The sequence below is a fragment of the Ursus arctos genome, unplaced genomic scaffold (assembly GCF_023065955.2).
Source record: "Ursus arctos isolate Adak ecotype North America unplaced genomic scaffold, UrsArc2.0 scaffold_12, whole genome shotgun sequence".
Lineage (NCBI taxonomy): Eukaryota > Metazoa > Chordata > Mammalia > Carnivora > Ursidae > Ursus > Ursus arctos.
The window spans coordinates 48,412,123-48,429,808 of record NW_026622786.1 but is presented as its reverse complement, the minus strand read 5'-3'; positions in this window follow the sequence as shown (position 1 = coordinate 48,429,808).

Sequence of the window (17,686 nt, the reverse complement as noted above, 5' to 3'; positions counted from 1 at the left end):
GTGAATAGAATATCTTTTTCCACATCTCCTGTAGGTACTTATGCAGGTAATAAGGTATTGATTTTTGTGTATTTTCTTCTATTTGGCCATCTTGTTAAATTACCTTATTAATTCCAGAAGATTGTTTTTGTTTTTAACTAGTCTTAGGTGTTTTTAGGAATACTATCAAACCATCAGCTTTTTTCTTCTGATGTTTATGTTAGCTATTTAATTCTCTTTTTTTGTTTGTTTCCTTATCTTGATTTCATGAAAACTACCAAAACAAATTTTAATAAAATGATTTTAAGGCTTTTAACCATGTAGGATAATAAGATAAGTTTTAATAAGACAATTTAAAGGTTTAATCATTTAAAATAATAATTGAATATAGTTTTGGATATAATTTTTATTACATTTAAGTAGTTCCCTTATATTAAAATTTTACTTAGAGGTTTTATTAAAAATAATGACTGTATTTTATCAAATGCATTTTTATCACGTGTTGTTATAATCATATGAATTTTTCTCCCTCTAATTTGCTGTTTTAATGGATTAGGTTGCTAGATCTCCTAATCTTAAACCACACTCCTCTCTTGGTCACATACCTTCCTTTAGATACGTTGCTGGAGCCTATTTTCAATTAAGCGACATTGTTTTGTAGCTTTATTTCTCCTTCCTTCCCCTATTTTTCCCTCTCTCCCTTGTTTCCTTCCTTCTTTTTATATTATCATTGCCATGTTTTCATATTAAAATTATATTAACATCGTAAAATGAACCAAAGAAACTTCCACTGTTTGCTATGACTGCATTAGTTTAAATCCGTGCTACTCAAAGTGTGGGCTATGAACCAGCAGTATTAGCATCACAGGAAGCTTGTTGGAAATTTATAATCTTAGGCATAACATTATATCTACTTTATTAGTAGCCACATTTAAAACTAACTAGATCCTCAGGAGTTTCCTATGAACATTAACACTGAAATTCTCTGAGATGTTGAGGCACCTGGGTGGCTCACTTGGTTGAATGCCCAGCTCTTGATTGCGGTTCAGGTCATGATCTTGGGGTCCTGGGATCAAGCCCCTCATTGAGCCCACCAGCTCCCTCCACTCTCAGTGGTTAGTCTACTTAAGGTTCTCTCTCTCCCTCTGCCCCTCCCCCACCTCTCAAAGATAAATAAATCTTTAAAAAACAACAAAAAAAGAAATTCTCTGAGCTGCATGTAATCACTTTTCAATGGTTGAAATTTCCTCACTTTTCTCATCTCTGTTCTTTGGTCTCTTCAAATTTTTCCTCCTTCTTAAGTCAATTTTGGTAATGCTTATTTTGCTAGGATATTACCCACTTCTGACTTGTCAAATCTGTTGCCATAGCTACTATTAGTATTCTCTTACAATTATTTTAGCCTCTCTTACATTTAAGGTTATATCTCTGTCACTTAAGGTGACGTCTAGTTCCTCTAGCAGTTCTCTTTCACTGAATGTTTATCCTATTTGACCAGATGGATTTCACTCTCTTTAGCTCCCAGGACTTGGGTGGATGGCGTAGTGTGCCACTCAGATCCCCTATAGGACACACTCATTCTCCCAGCTGCTTTGAATGTTGATGACTGATGACTCACTGCTGAGTCTCTCTCTAGGAATTGTCCTTAGCTGAAGAGAGCTACCTTACCCAACAATGTACCCCCTTCCTGGGGATAGCCCATATCTAGTGACTGGTGCATGGGAGGGCAAGTCCATCCCCCTTGCCTCAAGCCAGAACAATGCTGAGAGGCCATTCCAGGTGCTGAGCACCCCATAGTTACTGCTGGAGCCTCTGTTGCAATGGCATGGCAGTTCATCTTTTCCTTCTGCCTGGTTCTCTTTACTTCACCCATCACAACTGTTGTTCCCAATAACACTCCCTAATAAATCCCCTACACACAAATCTTACAGTTGCAGAGACTGTTTCTAGGGGAACCTGACATACCATGCATGGTCCCTGGAATGAATTGTAATTTTCTTTGTCAGCTTTGAGTTTTAAGTCTGGTTGTAAAGGTAGCCTGAGATACGCAGTACTGCAGGTGGGTGAAAGCAATTCTATTTTTCTCCGCATGGACTGGTGGTAATCTGCCAGTCCCTGGTGAGGCATTGCTGCCTCTATGTCTCCTTTTCTTCCCATATTCTCCCAGCCACAGGACTGGAAGTTCGGGAGGACCAGGCACTCCCACTGGGGGGCTGATGTTGACTCCTGTCTTGCTTCTAGCTTCCTATAGGCCTTATGTCACCATTTGGCAAAGAAGGATGAAAATTGGAGGTCAAAAAACTTCATTCAGGGCATCAGAATTCCAGGATCCTACTCTTTTCATTTTTTACGTTTATTTTATTTTAAAGTAAACTCTACCAATGTGGGGCTTGAACTCACAACCCCAAGATCAAGAGTTGCATGCTCTACTGATTGGGCCAGCCAGGTGCCCCAACTCTTTTAATTTTTTAAATCTTCTCAACAAAAGTAATCAAAAAATTTCAGATGTCAGATATTTTAATTAGATTATATCTTTTAATTTTTATTGTCAAATTTTCTTACAGAAGTTCACTGAAATTCAAAAGAGAAGGCAAAAGATGCATAGCAAGAGGGGAAGGTGAGATAAGCATTCGAAGAGGTAATTTTTTAATTTTTAATTTTGTGTGTCTTTGTGTGTTTACATTTAAATTTTAGTAAGTTAACACACAATGCAATATTGGTTTCTGGAGTAGAATTCAGTGACTTATGACTTACACACAACACCCAGTGCTCATAACAAGTTCCCTCTTTAATATTTGTCACCCATCTAGCCCATCCCCCCACCCACCTCCCTTCATCAACCTTCAGTTTGTTCTCTATTGTTAAGAATCTCTTATGGCTTGTTTCCCTCTCTCCTTTTTTTCTTTTTCCCCTTCCCATATGTTCATGTGTTTTCTTTCTTAAATTCCACATGAGTGAGATCATATGGTATTCATCTTTCTCTGTCTTACTTATTTCACTTAGCATAATACACTTAGCATAATGCACAATACACTTAGCATAATGCACATAATTGTTGCAAATGGCAAGATGTCATTCTTTTTGAAGGCTCAGTAATATTCCATTATATATATATATCACATCTTCTTCATTCACTCATTCATCAGTCATTGGACATTTGGGATCTCTCCATAGTTTGGCTATTGTTGATAATGCTGCTATAAACATTGGGGTTCATGTACCCCTTCGAATCTGTAGTTTTGTATCCTTTGGGTAAATACCTAGTAGTGCAACTGCTGGATTGTAGGGCAGTTCTATTTTTAACTTTTTGAGGGACCTCCAAACTGTTCTGCACAGTGGCTGCACTAGTTTGCATTTCCACCAACAGTGCACCAGTGCTCCCCTTTCTCTGCATCCTCACCAACACCTGTTGTTTCTTGTGTTGTTAATTTTGAGAAGCGAATTTTTTAAAAAACATGCATGTACTTTTTATTGTAGTTTTTGTTTTGTCATTGTTTTAACTGCTGCCCCAGCATATTAATTCTTACAATATCTTGACACAGATTTCTAGGCTATCTCCCTAAGGATCTGTGGAGAAATCAGGAATAGAATATGAAACTAATAATAATTTATAAACACAGGACAAAGGATAGGGCCTGTATATAGTAGGTACTCAATAAATATTTTTGTTTTGATTTGGTTTTAAAAATCAGAGTGAATCAACACGTGAGATTTCTTTACAGCACTTTGAATGGGCTTGTTAGCATTTTTCTACCTCTTTTGGAGTGCATTTTCTGGGTAACAGATTATGCATGATTATAATAAATAACATTTGTTGAACGTTTACTACATGCAGTTAGTGTTCTAAAAACTTGTATTAATTCATTTAATATTCAAAATAAATAGATGTAAAAGCAGAGTATTACATGCCACATATTCCAATTGTTAAAAATGCATACATCGTTAGCCATCAGGGAAATTCAAATCAAAACCACACTAAGATACCACCTTACTTCTCTAAAGAGCTTTGCTTATTGACTTGCCTATTTCACTTGTTAACTGGTTGTTTCCAGTAATAGTATTCAGATGAACATCTCTGATTTCTAAAAGAATAAACACTGATCCTCTTGGGTTTTAGACAGAAAGCTTAGAATATGTCTGTTTCCTTTTGTGCATTAAAGTAAAGGAAATCTACAGCTTTGACAGGTTCTTTATTTTAAATTGAAGTGTAAGAATCTTTGTTATAGCATCTATTGTGTCAAGATAAGTAATAATAGTGCTTATGTTTTATAATTGGAGATATTCCATCATATCCCCAACTGCACAGAACTATCAAGGAGTAGAATTAGAATTTTAATCCAAGCATGTTAATTCTAGACCTTGGTAACTCAACCACTATTTTATACCTCCAGCCTCCTTAAGAGCAAGATTCCTACTACCCCTCACAAACAGCCATACAATGAATGAATTTATTATGAGCTGAAAATCTCTCTGCATCCTATGAGAATCTCCAAAAATTAGCTACTCTGACTTCTGTTTTCCTATGGTATCCTCTATTATGATACTTAACCCAACAAAATGAAATTATGTGTCTCTCCCACTAGTATGTATATGAATACTTGCAGGGAGAAAAAAATCTGGTTCTATTCATCTTCATCTTCTACTTAGAGTGTCTAAATCATGACTTATGCTTAATAAATTTGGCTGAATAAATATACAAGCAAACACAAGCCTGCCTTTTGCCCAACTGGAATGTAGTAGTTTTTCTATATTTATTTATTTAATAAATATTTATTGCATACCTACTATCTACCAGACACTGTCCTAGGTGCTAATACATGTAAGTAATCAAGATAAAAAGTATTGTCCCAAAGACTTTAATTCTAGTGAGAAGACAGATAATATCTAATAAGCATAATAAATAAGGCATTTATAGAGTCTGCTAGAAGCTGACAAATGCTAAAATTAGGGCAAAATAAGGGAGATCAGAGTTTGGGGAGAAAATGAGACTTGTAATAGTGTGGTCAGGGCAATCTTATTGAGGAGGAGGTGACATTTGAGCAAAGACTTGAAGATGGTGAAGGAATCATCCATAGACTATTTGGAGGAAGGGTCTTCCTGGTAGAGGGAAGGAGGAAACAGATGGTGCAAAGGCCCTGAGGCAGGAGCACACCTGGCTTGTTCCAGGAACAGCAAGGAGACCATTGTGAATGGAGGGCAGAAGAGTAGGAGATGAGAGCAAGTTAAGGTCCTGAAGGACAATTTAAGGACTTTCAGCTTTTACTCTGAGTGTTAAGAGTAAAAGTATTAAGGCGGAGTGGCATGTTTTGAATTACATATTAAAATAATCACACGGGCTGCTGTGTTGCGTGGAGTGTAACGTGGAAAAGGGAGGCCAAGACAGTAATCCAGGAGAAAGACAGTGGTGAAAGGCAGTGGAAGTACTTGTGTCTTTCACAGTTAAAGTGAAAGGATCATGCATAATGTCAGTTGGATGATCACAAAACAAATAAGGATGCCTTTTAAAAGTGACTTTCTATGTGTTAAGGTTATTATCTCAGGGGTCTCAGGGTCTCTCACTTATGTATCAGGGGATCTATCTTGTCATAAAAAATTTTTCTGCAAAGGTTAAAGGAATTTTTAATAAATAACTATGGAATTATAAAGGGGGAACATGACTTTCAGGTCTATTTATAATAAAAACTACTGTATTAGGAACTCAACAGTGCTCCAATGTAATTGCATAAAATTACTCAATGGTCTTTAAGGTTGAATAATTTGTTTTGTTAATGATTAGATAAAACAGTCATGTAGAAGACAAAGTATTTCTGGTTAATGAGTGATAATCTGATGACAGAAGACTTAAGAGCAACAGCAAATATTATGCATATCTTTTCTCCTCTTTTTCTTGAACTGAAGCTATAGGAAGAACAGTTTAATTTGCTAGCTGACTTTTCCTATTCTCCCATTTTCCCTTGCTTCTTAACAATTATCCCTATATTTTCACATTTATGTCTTTCTTTTTATGTATGTATGTATGTATGTATGTATTTATTTAAATTCAATTAGCCAACATATAATACAGCATTAGTTTCAGATGCAGTGTTCAATAATTTATCAGTTGCAACTAACACCCAATACTCATCACAACCCGTGCCCTCCTTAATGCCCATCACCCAGTTACCCCATCCCTGTACCCACCTCCCCTTCAGTAACCCTCAGTTTGTTTCCTATAGTTAAAGAGTTCCTCATGGTTTGTCTCCCTGATTTCTTCCCATTCAGTTTTCCCTCCCTTCCCTTATGATCCTCTGTCCTGTTTCTTATATTCCACATATGAGTGAAACCATATGATAATTGTTTTTCTCTGATTGACTTATTTCACTTAGCCTAATACCCTCCAGTTCCATCCATGTTGATGTAAATCATAAGTATTCATCATTTCTGATGGCTGAGTAATATTCCATTGTATTATATATACCACTTCTTGATCCATTCATCTGTCATCTGTTGAAGGACATCTCAGCTCTTTCTACAGTTTGGCTATTGTGGACATTGCTGCGATGAACATAGGGGTGCAGGTGCCCCTTCATTTCACTGCATCTGTATCTTTGGGGTAAATACTCAGTAGTGGAATTGCTGGGTCATAGGGTAGCTCTATTGTTAACTTCTTGAGGAATCTTCATACTGTTTTCCAGAGTGGCTGTACCAGCTTGGATTCCCACCAACAGTGCAAGAGGGTTCCTCTTTCTCCACATCCTTCCCAACATTTGTTGTTTCCTGTCTTGTTAATTTTAGCCATTCTGACTGGTGTGAGGCGGTACCTAATTGTAGTTTTGATTTGTATTTCCCTGATGCCGAGTGATGTGGAGCATTTTTTCATGTGTCTGTTGGCCATTTGTATGTCTTCTTTGGAGAAATGTCTATTCATGTCTTCTGCCTATTTCTTGACTAGGTTCTTCATTTCTTGGATGTTGAGTTTGATAAGTTCTTTATAGATCTTGGATACTAGTCCTTTATCTGACACATCATTTGCAGATATCTTCTCCCATTCCATACGTTGCCTTTTAGTTTTGTTGACTGTCTCCTTTGCTGTGCAGAAGCTTTTTATCTTAATGAAGCCCCAAGAGTTCATTTTTGCTTTTGTTTCCTTTGCCTTTGGAGACATGTCTAGCAAGAAGTTGCTGCAGTCAAGGTCAAAAAGGTTGCTGCGTGGGTTCTCCTCTAGGAATTTGATGCACTCTTATCTCACATTTAGGTCTTTCATTCATTTTGAGTTTATCTTTGTGTATGGTATAAGACAATGGTCCAGTTTCATCCTTCTGCATGTGGCTGTCCAATTTTCCCAGCACCATTTATTGAAGAGATTGTTCTTTTTCCATTGGATATTCTTTCCTGCTTTGTCGAAGATTAGTTGACCATAGAGTTGAGGGTCCTTTTCTGGGCTCTCTATTTTGTTCCATCAATCAATGTGTCTATTTTTGTGCCAGTACCGTGCTGTCTTGAGATCACAGCTTTGTAATATAGCTTGAAGTCGGGCATTGTGATGCCGCCAGCACTGGCTTTCTTTTTCAACATTCCTCTGGCTATTCGGTGTCTTTTCTGGTTCAATACAAATTTTAGGATTATTTGTTCCAGCTCTGTGAAAAACGTCAATGGTGTTTATAGGGATTGCATTGAATGTGTAGATTGCTGTGGGTAGCATAGACATTTTAACAATATTTATTCTTCTAATCCATGAACTTGGAATGTTTTTCCATGTCTTTGTGTCTTCCTCAATTTCTTTCATAAGTGTTCTGTAGTTTTTAGAGTACAGATCCTTTACCACTTTGGTTAGGTTTATTCCTGGGTATCATGGTTTTTGGTGCAATTATAAGTGGGATCGATTCCTTGATTTCTCTTTCCCCAGTCTCATTGTTAGTGTACAGAAATACAACTGATTTCTGTGCATTGATTTTCTATCTTGCCATGTTGCTGAATTGCTGTATGAGTTCTAGCAATTTTGGGATGGAGTCTTTTGGGTTTTCCACATAAAGTATCATGTCATCTGAGAGGAGTTTGTGAGAGTTTGACTTGTGAGAGTTTGACTTGTTATTTGCCAATTTGAATGCCTTTTATTTCTTTTTGTTGTCTGCTGAGGCTAGGACTTGTAGTACGATGTTGAACAACAGTGGTGAGAATGGGCACCCCTGTCGTGTTCCTGATCCCTAAGGGGAAAAGATCTCAGTTTTCCCCCATATTCACTGTGGGCTTTTCATAGATAGCTTCTATGATATTGTAGTATGTTCCCTCTACCCACACACTTTGAAGTGTTTTAATCAAGAAAGGATGTTGTAATTTGTCAAATGCTTTTTCTGCATCAGTTGAGAGGATCATATGATTCTTGTCCTTTCTTTCATTAATGTGATGTATCATGTTGATTGTTTTATGAATGTTGAACCACCCTTGCAGCCCAGGAATAAATCCCACTTGGTTGTGGTGAAGAATCCTTTTAATGTACTGTTGGATCCTATTGGCTAGTGTCTTGGTGAGAATTTTTGCATCCATGCTCATCAGGGATATTGGTCTGTAATTCTCCTTTTTGATGGGGTCTTTGTCTGGTTTTGGGATCAAGGTAATGCTGGCCTCATAGAATGAGTTTGGAAGTTTTTCTTCCATTTCTATTTTTTGAAACACCTTCAGTAGAATAGGTATTATTTCTTCTTTAACTCTTTGGTAGAATTCCCCTGGGAAGCCATCCAGCCCTGGACTCCTATTTTCTGGGAGGTTTTTGATTACTGCTTCAATTTCCTTGCCCGTTATGGGTCTGTTCAGTTTTCTTCTATTTCTTCGTGTTTCAGTTTTGGTAATTTATAAGTTTCTAGGAGTGGATCCATTTCTTCCAAATTACTTAATTTGTTGGCATACAATTGCTCTTAATATGTTCTTAAAATTGTTTGTATTTACTTGGTGTTGATCATGATCTCTCTTCTTTTGTTCGTGATTGTATTAATTTGGGTCCTCTCTCTTTTCCTTTTGATAAGTCTGGCTCAGGGTTTATTGATCTTATTAATTCCTTCAAAGAACCAGCTCCTAGTTTTGTTGATCTATTCTAGTGTTCTTTTGGTTTCTAGTTCATTGATTTCTGCTCTAATCTCTATTACTTCTCTTCTCTTGCTTGGTTTAGGCTTTATTTGCTGTTCTTTCTCCAACTCCTTTAGATATAAGTTTAGCTTGTGTATTTAAGATTTTTCTAATTTTTTGGAACAGGCTTGTATTGCAATGTACTTCCCTCTGAGGACCGCCTTTGCTGTATCCCAAAGGTTTTGAACAGTCGTGTTTTCATTTTCATTAGTTTCCATGAATTTTTAAAATTCTTCTTTAATTTCCTGGTTAACCCATTCATTCTTTAGTAGGATGCTCTTTAGCCTTCAAGTATTTGAGTTCCTTCCAAATTTCCTCTTGTGATTGAGCTCAAGTTTCACAGCCTTGTGGTCAGAAAATATGCAGGGAATAATCCCAGTCTTTTGGTATCAGTTGAGACCTGATTTGTGACCCAATATGTGATCTGTTCTGGAGAAAGTTCCATGTGCAGTTGTGAAGAATGTGTATTCTGTTGCTTTAGGGTGGAATGCTCTGTATATATCTGTGAAGTCCATCTGGTCCAATGTTTCATTCAAAGCCCTTATTTCCTTGTCGACTTCTGCTTAGATGATCTGTCCATTGCTGTGAGTGGGGAATTGAAGTCCTCTACTATTATTGTATTATTATCTATGTGTTTCTTTAATTCGGTTATTAATTGGTTGATATAATTGGCTGCTCTCAAATTAGGGGCATAAATATTTATAATTGTTATATCTACTTGTTGGGTAGACACTTTAAGTATGAAATAGTGTCCTTCTTCATCTCTTACTACAGGCTTCGTTTTAAAATCTAATTTGTCTGATATGAGGATTGCTACCCTAACTTTCTTTTGAGGTCCATTAGCATGATAAATGGTTCTCCACCCCCTCATTTTCAGTCTGGAGATGTCTTTAGGTCTAAAGTGAGTCCCTTGTAGACAGCATATGGATGGGTCTTGCTTTTTTATCCAACCTAATACCCTGCACCTTTTGATTGAAGCACTTAGCCCATTTACATTCAAAGTAACTATTGAAAGATATGAATTAAATGCCATTGTATTACATGTAAAGTCCCTGTTTCTGTAGATTGTCTCTGTTTCTTTCTGGTTTATGTTATTCTTGGGTTCTCTCTTTGCTTACAAGATTTCCCCTTAATATTTCTTGCAGGGCTGGCTTGGTGGTCACATATTCTTTTAGTTTCTGTCTGTCCTGGAAGCTCTTTAACTGTCCTTCCATTCTGAATGACAGCTTTGTTGGATAAAGTATTCTTGGCTGCAGGTTTTTCTCATTTAGTACCCTGAATATATCATGGTAGCCTTTTATGGCCTGTCTGGTCTCTGTGGATAGGTCTGATATAAGACTAATTAATGTTCCTACCTCTGTAGGTTAGGAACCTCTTATCTCAAGCTGCTTTCAGGATTTTCTCTTTATTTCTGAAATTTGCAAGCTTCACTATTACATGTTGGGGTGTTGATCTATTTTTATTAATTTGGGGTCATCCTGTTACTGTTCTTTACAGGGCCCCTACCCTGAGAGCTGTTGCCATGGTTGTACATGTACCTGCTCCGCCCCTCCCAAGGGAAGGCGGAGGGGCCCATGTTCCCATCCTTTGTACGGTCCCCACGCTGAGAGCAGTCACCTGATCAAGCTGTGGCTTGCAGTTTATGCAAACTGAGCTGAGAGCACCCTCCCAGGATCACTGACTGTAACCAGTTTCCTTGTTCCAATGCTTGGGAATTCTACTGGTTCAAGCACCCCCGCTATTTCTGTGACTCTGGGGATCCTGATGCCACACTGCTCCACCTAGAATTTTGCCCCTTTTCACCATGTAAACACCTTTCAGGCAGGGCTGTCTCTCACTGGAGCAGGGTTCTAAGGGTTCTGATTTTTATCCTCCAGGGCTATATCACTTTCCAGTAGCCAGCTTATGGAGTCTCCCTCCCTCCTGCTGTTTATCTTCTGATAGCTCCCCTTAGATTCACTTCTCCACACCTCCTCCCTTGCAGAAAGTGATCGCTTTTCTACTAGCGATTAGAGTTTCAGATATTCTTTTCTTACATCTCAGGTTGAATTCATGGGTGTTCAGAATGATTTGATAGTTACCTAGCTAAATTCAAGGGACCAGATGAAATGAGGTCCCCTACTCTTCTACCATCCTGCCTCCCTCATCCATATTCATTTCTTGCTATGGACTTCTTTGTATTTCAGAAAAATCACTCCAACAGACAACAAAAGATTTATGGATATACCTAAAGATTTCTTATAATCGATAGTTTATAATTCATTTGGGAACAAAGTTCCTTTGTAAAGAAGTTAGTTTCAACAACACGGTAAGTAGTGTGGCAATACTGGTATGTTTCCACTATTTACTTTGTAGACTTTTTGTGGACAAAGATTGAGTGCTTCTATTCCCTCGATTGCCTAGTATTTATTTAGTTATTTAACAAATATTTATTAAGCATTTTCTGTATGCCAGAAACAGAGTTAGGTGCTGGTGATATTAAGATAAGATATTGCTGCCTTCCTTCCAGGAACATATAATTTAGCAAAAGACATTTAAACAAGCAATTTCGGGGCACCTGGGTGGCTCAGTCGGTTAAGCATCTGCCTTTGGCTCAGGTCATGATCCCGGGGTCCTGGAATTGAGCCGTGCATTGGGCTCTCTGCTCAGCAGGGAGCCTGCTACTCCATCTCCCTCTGCCTGCTGCTCTGCCCACTTGTGCTCTCTCTCTCTGTCAAATGAATGAATGAATGAATGAATGAATGAATAAATAAATAAATAAATAAAATCTTAAAAAAATTAATAAGCAAGCAATTTCAATTAAAAACAATAAGAACTGTTATGGAACCCATGTCTGTGGGAAGGAAATTAACTCAGGATAGAAACTTCAGATAGATTTTGCCAGAAGAGGAAAAGGAAATTCATATATATATGAATTAGCTCATCTGGTGAGGAAGGGGGAAGAAAGTCCCAGGATAACAATATGTATAAAGGCCCATAATCATGAAAGGACAGTGGCATATTTCAGGAACTAGATGTAGTTGGTATGGCTGGAGAGGGGTAGGGATGTGTTGGTTTGCAATCTTCTTGGAAGCTTCCCTGGTGTAATCTGAAACTGGCCCCTATACTCAAAGGACAGGGAGAGACCAGAAGAAAGAAGCAGACCGCTATAGGTTGGTAGTAGCAGTTTTAATAAGCAAAGGGAACTTACATATGAGGATTGCCTTGGGTGGCAGCAAGATGATTGGATCCCCGCACACACCCACCAAATCTTAAAAGTTTATAGAAGCCTTAACTGGGTTTAGTCACATATACTGTGTAGGTGCTCTCAATACCACATCACTACCTCAAGGCTATATTCTTAGAGCAACCTCTGGGAGTGGGAAAGACAAGTGGAACCCAAATTCCAAGGACAGGGCAGGGGATGAGAAACCTCCAAGTGCTGGGGTCCAACTCAGAGATCAACCAGCAGTCATATCTTTTTAGTGACATTGAATGACATATCTTGATGGGCAAGATAACCAAGGGTTTGGGATGCCAGTTAAAGGAATTTAAAATTTTTGTAGACAGGGCATACCATGATCAGTATTGCACCTTAATTTTCAACATTCTTTCTGGTAGCATGGAGGGATTATGGATAGTCCAGGTGACAGGTAACTTGAGGTAACAAGGTGACTTGAGACAAGACAAAGCATCATGATTGCACATAAATAACTTGAAGAGCTGTTTGTTGAATGAATAAATTAATGAAGAATGAATATAGCTTCATATTGGTAGCTGGCCACACACATATATAAAGCTGTAGGTACAAAGTCCTTTCTTGAGAGGAGGGACTTGAAAGCTGACATGATCAAAACTACACTTTAGAAAAATGATTCTGCCCATAATGTGCAAGGTCAGCTGAAGAGGGAACAGACTGAAGTACGTAGTAGCACCTGATCAAGGAGGCTACAATGGGCATGAAGAAGTAAGGCTATATTTAAAAGATATATTGATTATGAAAAGATTAAGAGAATTAGCATTGTTCCTAGAGAAGAATGAAGGGGTTCAGGAATTTATTTTTTTAAACAGGAGGAGCCTGGTCATGGTTGCATCCTGAGGGAAAGGAGTTGGACAGAAGGATATAATAAAAATGTAGAAGGTAGAGAATAGGATCTGGAATTTTAGAGTCTTCATCCACTGACTCTGTGATTGGAGCAAGTTATGTAAACTCTTTGAACTTCAGTTTACTCACTTATAAAATCAAGGTAATCCCTACCTTCTGGAATTGCTCTAAGCATTAGAAAGTACAGTTGACCCTTGAATGACATGGGTTCGAACTGCATGAGTTTACTTATATGTGGCTTTTGTATACTGCAGTAATATAAATACATTTTCTCTTCCTTATGATTTTCTTGATAACAGTTTCTCTTCTCTAGCTTACTTTATTGTAGCAATAGAGTATACAGTACCTATACGAAATATGTATTCATCAACTGTTTATGTTATCAGAAAGGCTTTGGGTTAACAGTAGGCTATTGGTAGTTTAGTATTGGGGAAGTCAAAAGTTATATGTAGATTTTTGACAGCACATTTTAATAGCATGGGGTGGGGCTATCAGCCCCCTAACCCCTGCATTTTTCAAAGGTCAATCGTAATTATGTAGAACCCTTAGACTAAGTAGCCATTCAACAAAAGGTAGTTGTTATAACTATTATTATTGTTAAGAGTGTGACTTTCAGATAAGACAAAAGACAATAAAAGAGCGATAGAAGTTGGGGAGCAGAAGGAAAAATTAAGTGAGTTCACACCTATTTTTCTGTGAAGTTGCCAAGAAGAGAAGAAGGAAGAGAGTCCTGGTGTTGGGGTTTGAAAGAGCTATAGTGGCCCTTTAGAAAAGAAACTGACCAATTGTGGACATCCAAGGGAATTTGTGATTGGTTTAAAGGATTAGAAGAGAGAATCTTAATCTGACATTCCTTTTTCATAAAAAAAATAGTGGAAGAGATGGAATTTCTCTACTAACTTCTTGACCTATCTTCTCTTATTATTTTATACCTTTCCTTAAATATTTTAAACCTGTGCAGAGAAGCTCAATTTAAATTGTTAACAGAACTGTTAGAGCAGAAATGGGAAAAGGGCCATAGGAAGAAAACATATTAAGAGATATATGGGGAAAAGAATTTTCCCTTTTGAAATATTTCATACTTGGTTTCTTACTGTAGGACTTCTCTGACCGTTTATCATGCTAATAGTGGGCATTAGGAATCTAAATATGACTGAATATGTGGTGTTTTCCAAACATTTTTTGGCCACAGAACCATTTGTTTTGTATAAATATTCCTTGGGGCACAATTTGGGGAGGTTTGGTCTAGTATGTGTTATATATCTGTCTTTCCTTTTCCTAGATACCACAATCTTCAAGATAATAAGTCATTTTCTCCCAAAGTTCTCCATGTCTCCATTACCAATCCATTCTCCTTGTCGGAAAGACTAAATTCAGAATGATCCTTCAGTTCCTCTAGCCATGGTTCTCAACTGGGGTTGGTGGAAATATGTGGGGGTATGCCACTGGCCACTAGGAAAGTTAACTGCTCTGCAGTAAGTCAGACAGTCCTAAAACATGGATAATTACTTCCTTTAAAATGTTTTCTCTATGATATAAAATCGTCAGCAACAAAGTCAAGAGCTTTTCAATTGTTATATTACCAGTTGAAAAAGGCTTCTGCGTGTCTGGATAGTTCAAGTCACCTTATCTTATATCTTATATCTTATATCTTATCTCTGTGGTGGTTTATGAACTGTGCAAAAAGACCTCACCCACTTTCTCCATTAGACCACATGGCCTAAGTACAGTATACCTTTGCAAAGATACTGAAATAGCACACATATAAAAAAAAAAAGTAGCTTTCTGACCTAAGTGCTATTCATTCAGTCTACTTGCCCCTTACCCTATCTCTGGCCTGCCATGAGCTTCTAAGACTTATTTTTTTGAGAACTGTCAATTATTCTATTTTCCTCATTTTACAGAGGAGAAAACAGAGACTTACAGAGGTTAAGTTAATTGACTGCTCAAGGTCACAGAGATAGCAGGTGCTAGGGTTGAGTTTCAAAACCAAGCATTCTGACTCCAAAACTCAGCTGCTTTACTGTTAGTCAAAAGTGCCTGAGTCAGTACTTCATTATGTTTTCCAGTCATATTTGGCTCCTTTTATATCATTGTGGAATGCATTCTAGTGATTTCTGTTTTTTTTTTTTCCTCATCCCAAATGCCTGAAACTCTGTTCTATTCTCAGACTAGATACTTACTATATATGCTAGCATGAGCATGTCACTTCTATTTTCTGCATCTCATCACTAAAACAAAGCAACTGTGCTAGAAACTTGCTCTCCAATGTCTCTTTCGATATTAAATTTAATTTAATTCCATCAACAGTGTTAAGACTTTTATTCTCAAGATATGTCACTTTTAATTATGTCATATCAAAACCAGATTGTTTCTTTTTGTTGTTATTTTTAAAAGTTGTTTCCACTGGCAAGTGAAAGTGTGTGTCATAAGTGATGTCTGGAGGGCTTTGGCCCACTGCAGTGATCTACAAACCCACAAATTAAGGACTTATACACCGCTCCTTAGGACTTCTTCCTGTGCCCCAAATTCCCTTCTCATAATTTCATTGGCAAAAGCCTAAGGAAGAGCAAGACCTTTTTTCCTTTGAGGTAAAATAAAATGGATCTAATAATTTCCTATATGAATCCTGACAATAATAACATAGTATATGGACATCCCTCCCAAGTTCTTACTGTGTTGTTTTTGCTATGCAGTCACAATATAATTATCCACAGCCTGCCTTTAATGAGAGTAGTTTTAGTCTTTGCATACATATGCAAGAAGTACACTGACATTTTCATAGTTTTAAAAAGTATATATTATGAAAGTAATAATGAACTTTGTGTTGTATAAAAGGATTAAGGAATAAAGAAATGTAAAAATGAGAAATCTCTCATTTCCTCTAAAATATACGCCCTGCTGAATCCCAGTCTCGAGAGGAATTAATAGTTTTTCAGTAGGTATTATGATGCTATGTTGTTGTTACAAGCTAATTTGCATAAACATCCCAAACTGTATAGCATTTACTACAAAGTGGTTATCTTTTTTTTTTTAAGTTTTTTGTTAAATAACTTGCTTAACTACAATTTCTAAATTAGGACTTTTGGTATTATTATTGTTGAAAAGGTAAAATATGCCTATGGTATAAAACTTGAACACAAAAGCAAATAAATATAAAGAAAGTTAACTTTTTACTACAGATCTATGGTCTCTACTACCCGAATGATTTCTATATCTATTTAATCATATACCTGTCTAAAAATAATGCAATTTGGTACATTCTTGAAAAAAGTGGAAGCACTGACATATACTTTGCTTTGCACGTTGCTTTACTGTCTCAGAAATTAGAGATCATGACATACCAGCCCATATCAATGTCTTCCTGCTCTTCTGCCATACTGTAGCCACCACTTAACTATTCCATAACTGACTGACCAGTCTCCTACGAGGGATAGTTAAGCCATTATCCATTCTTTTGACATTAAAAATGGCAAAAATAGATAGAAAGAACATCCTGGGAGCACCTGGGTGGCTCAGTCGGTTAAGCGTCTGTCTTTGGCTCAGGTCATGATGGATCGAGCCTGGCATTGGCCTCCCTGCTCAGCAAGGAGTCTGCTTCTCCCTTTCCCTGTGTGCTGGTCAGTCGCCCTGCTTGTGCACTCTCTCTCTATATCAAATAAGTAAATAAAGTCTTAAAAAAAAAAAAAGCCAGCCAAACAACAACAAAAAAGAACATCCTGTCTCATCTTTGCACACATGTAGGAATACATGTGAAAAATAAATTCCTACAAGTAAAATTGCTGAGTCATAGGAATCCTCAATACATAATACTAAGCCACCATCTAATAAAGTCTCCTCAAATTATATTAGTAAAAAAGGGTATAATTTAGAGCATTTATATTGGTGCTATCTTTTAAAGAATCCTTATTACAATAACACTAAATAAAATATCCGTATTTATACAACTCAGGTTTTGCTCACAAATATTAGGAGGTACTGTTTTAGACCCTCATGGTCCCTAAACATATCACATAAAAACATACCTATGTACAGTTACATATACCTCTTGAGATGAGTTGCAGTTGACATGTTATATTTTAAATAGAAAAAAATGAATGTATATTAATATCTATCAGTGTTTTGGAGTCTAACCATTTCTTCCCCCAGGCATACAAATCTTGCTCTGCCTCTAAAAGCTAACAGGCCCTCAGGCACTACTTCTCTAGTGCTTAATGGCTAGGTGTCCCTGAAGCTAATCTGAAAAGTAAATGCCACAGTCCTTAAAATTTTAAGAACTGTTCATTCCCTATTCTCTTAATTCGTTCAATAGTTTCGGATCTTTAGCTAATACTTTGCAGGAACAGAAATATTCCTGAATTCCCTAGTCCTAGAAAATAGTCACAATAGTAAGTAGGTCAAATCTGTATTGTTTAGGAACAAGGAGATTTTCGTTGTTTGTTTTACATTAGTGATCCTTGAAAGCAGGGCTCTGGGTGCAGGTGAGTGGTAAATCGTCACACGAACTGCTTCCCTTTTCCTACA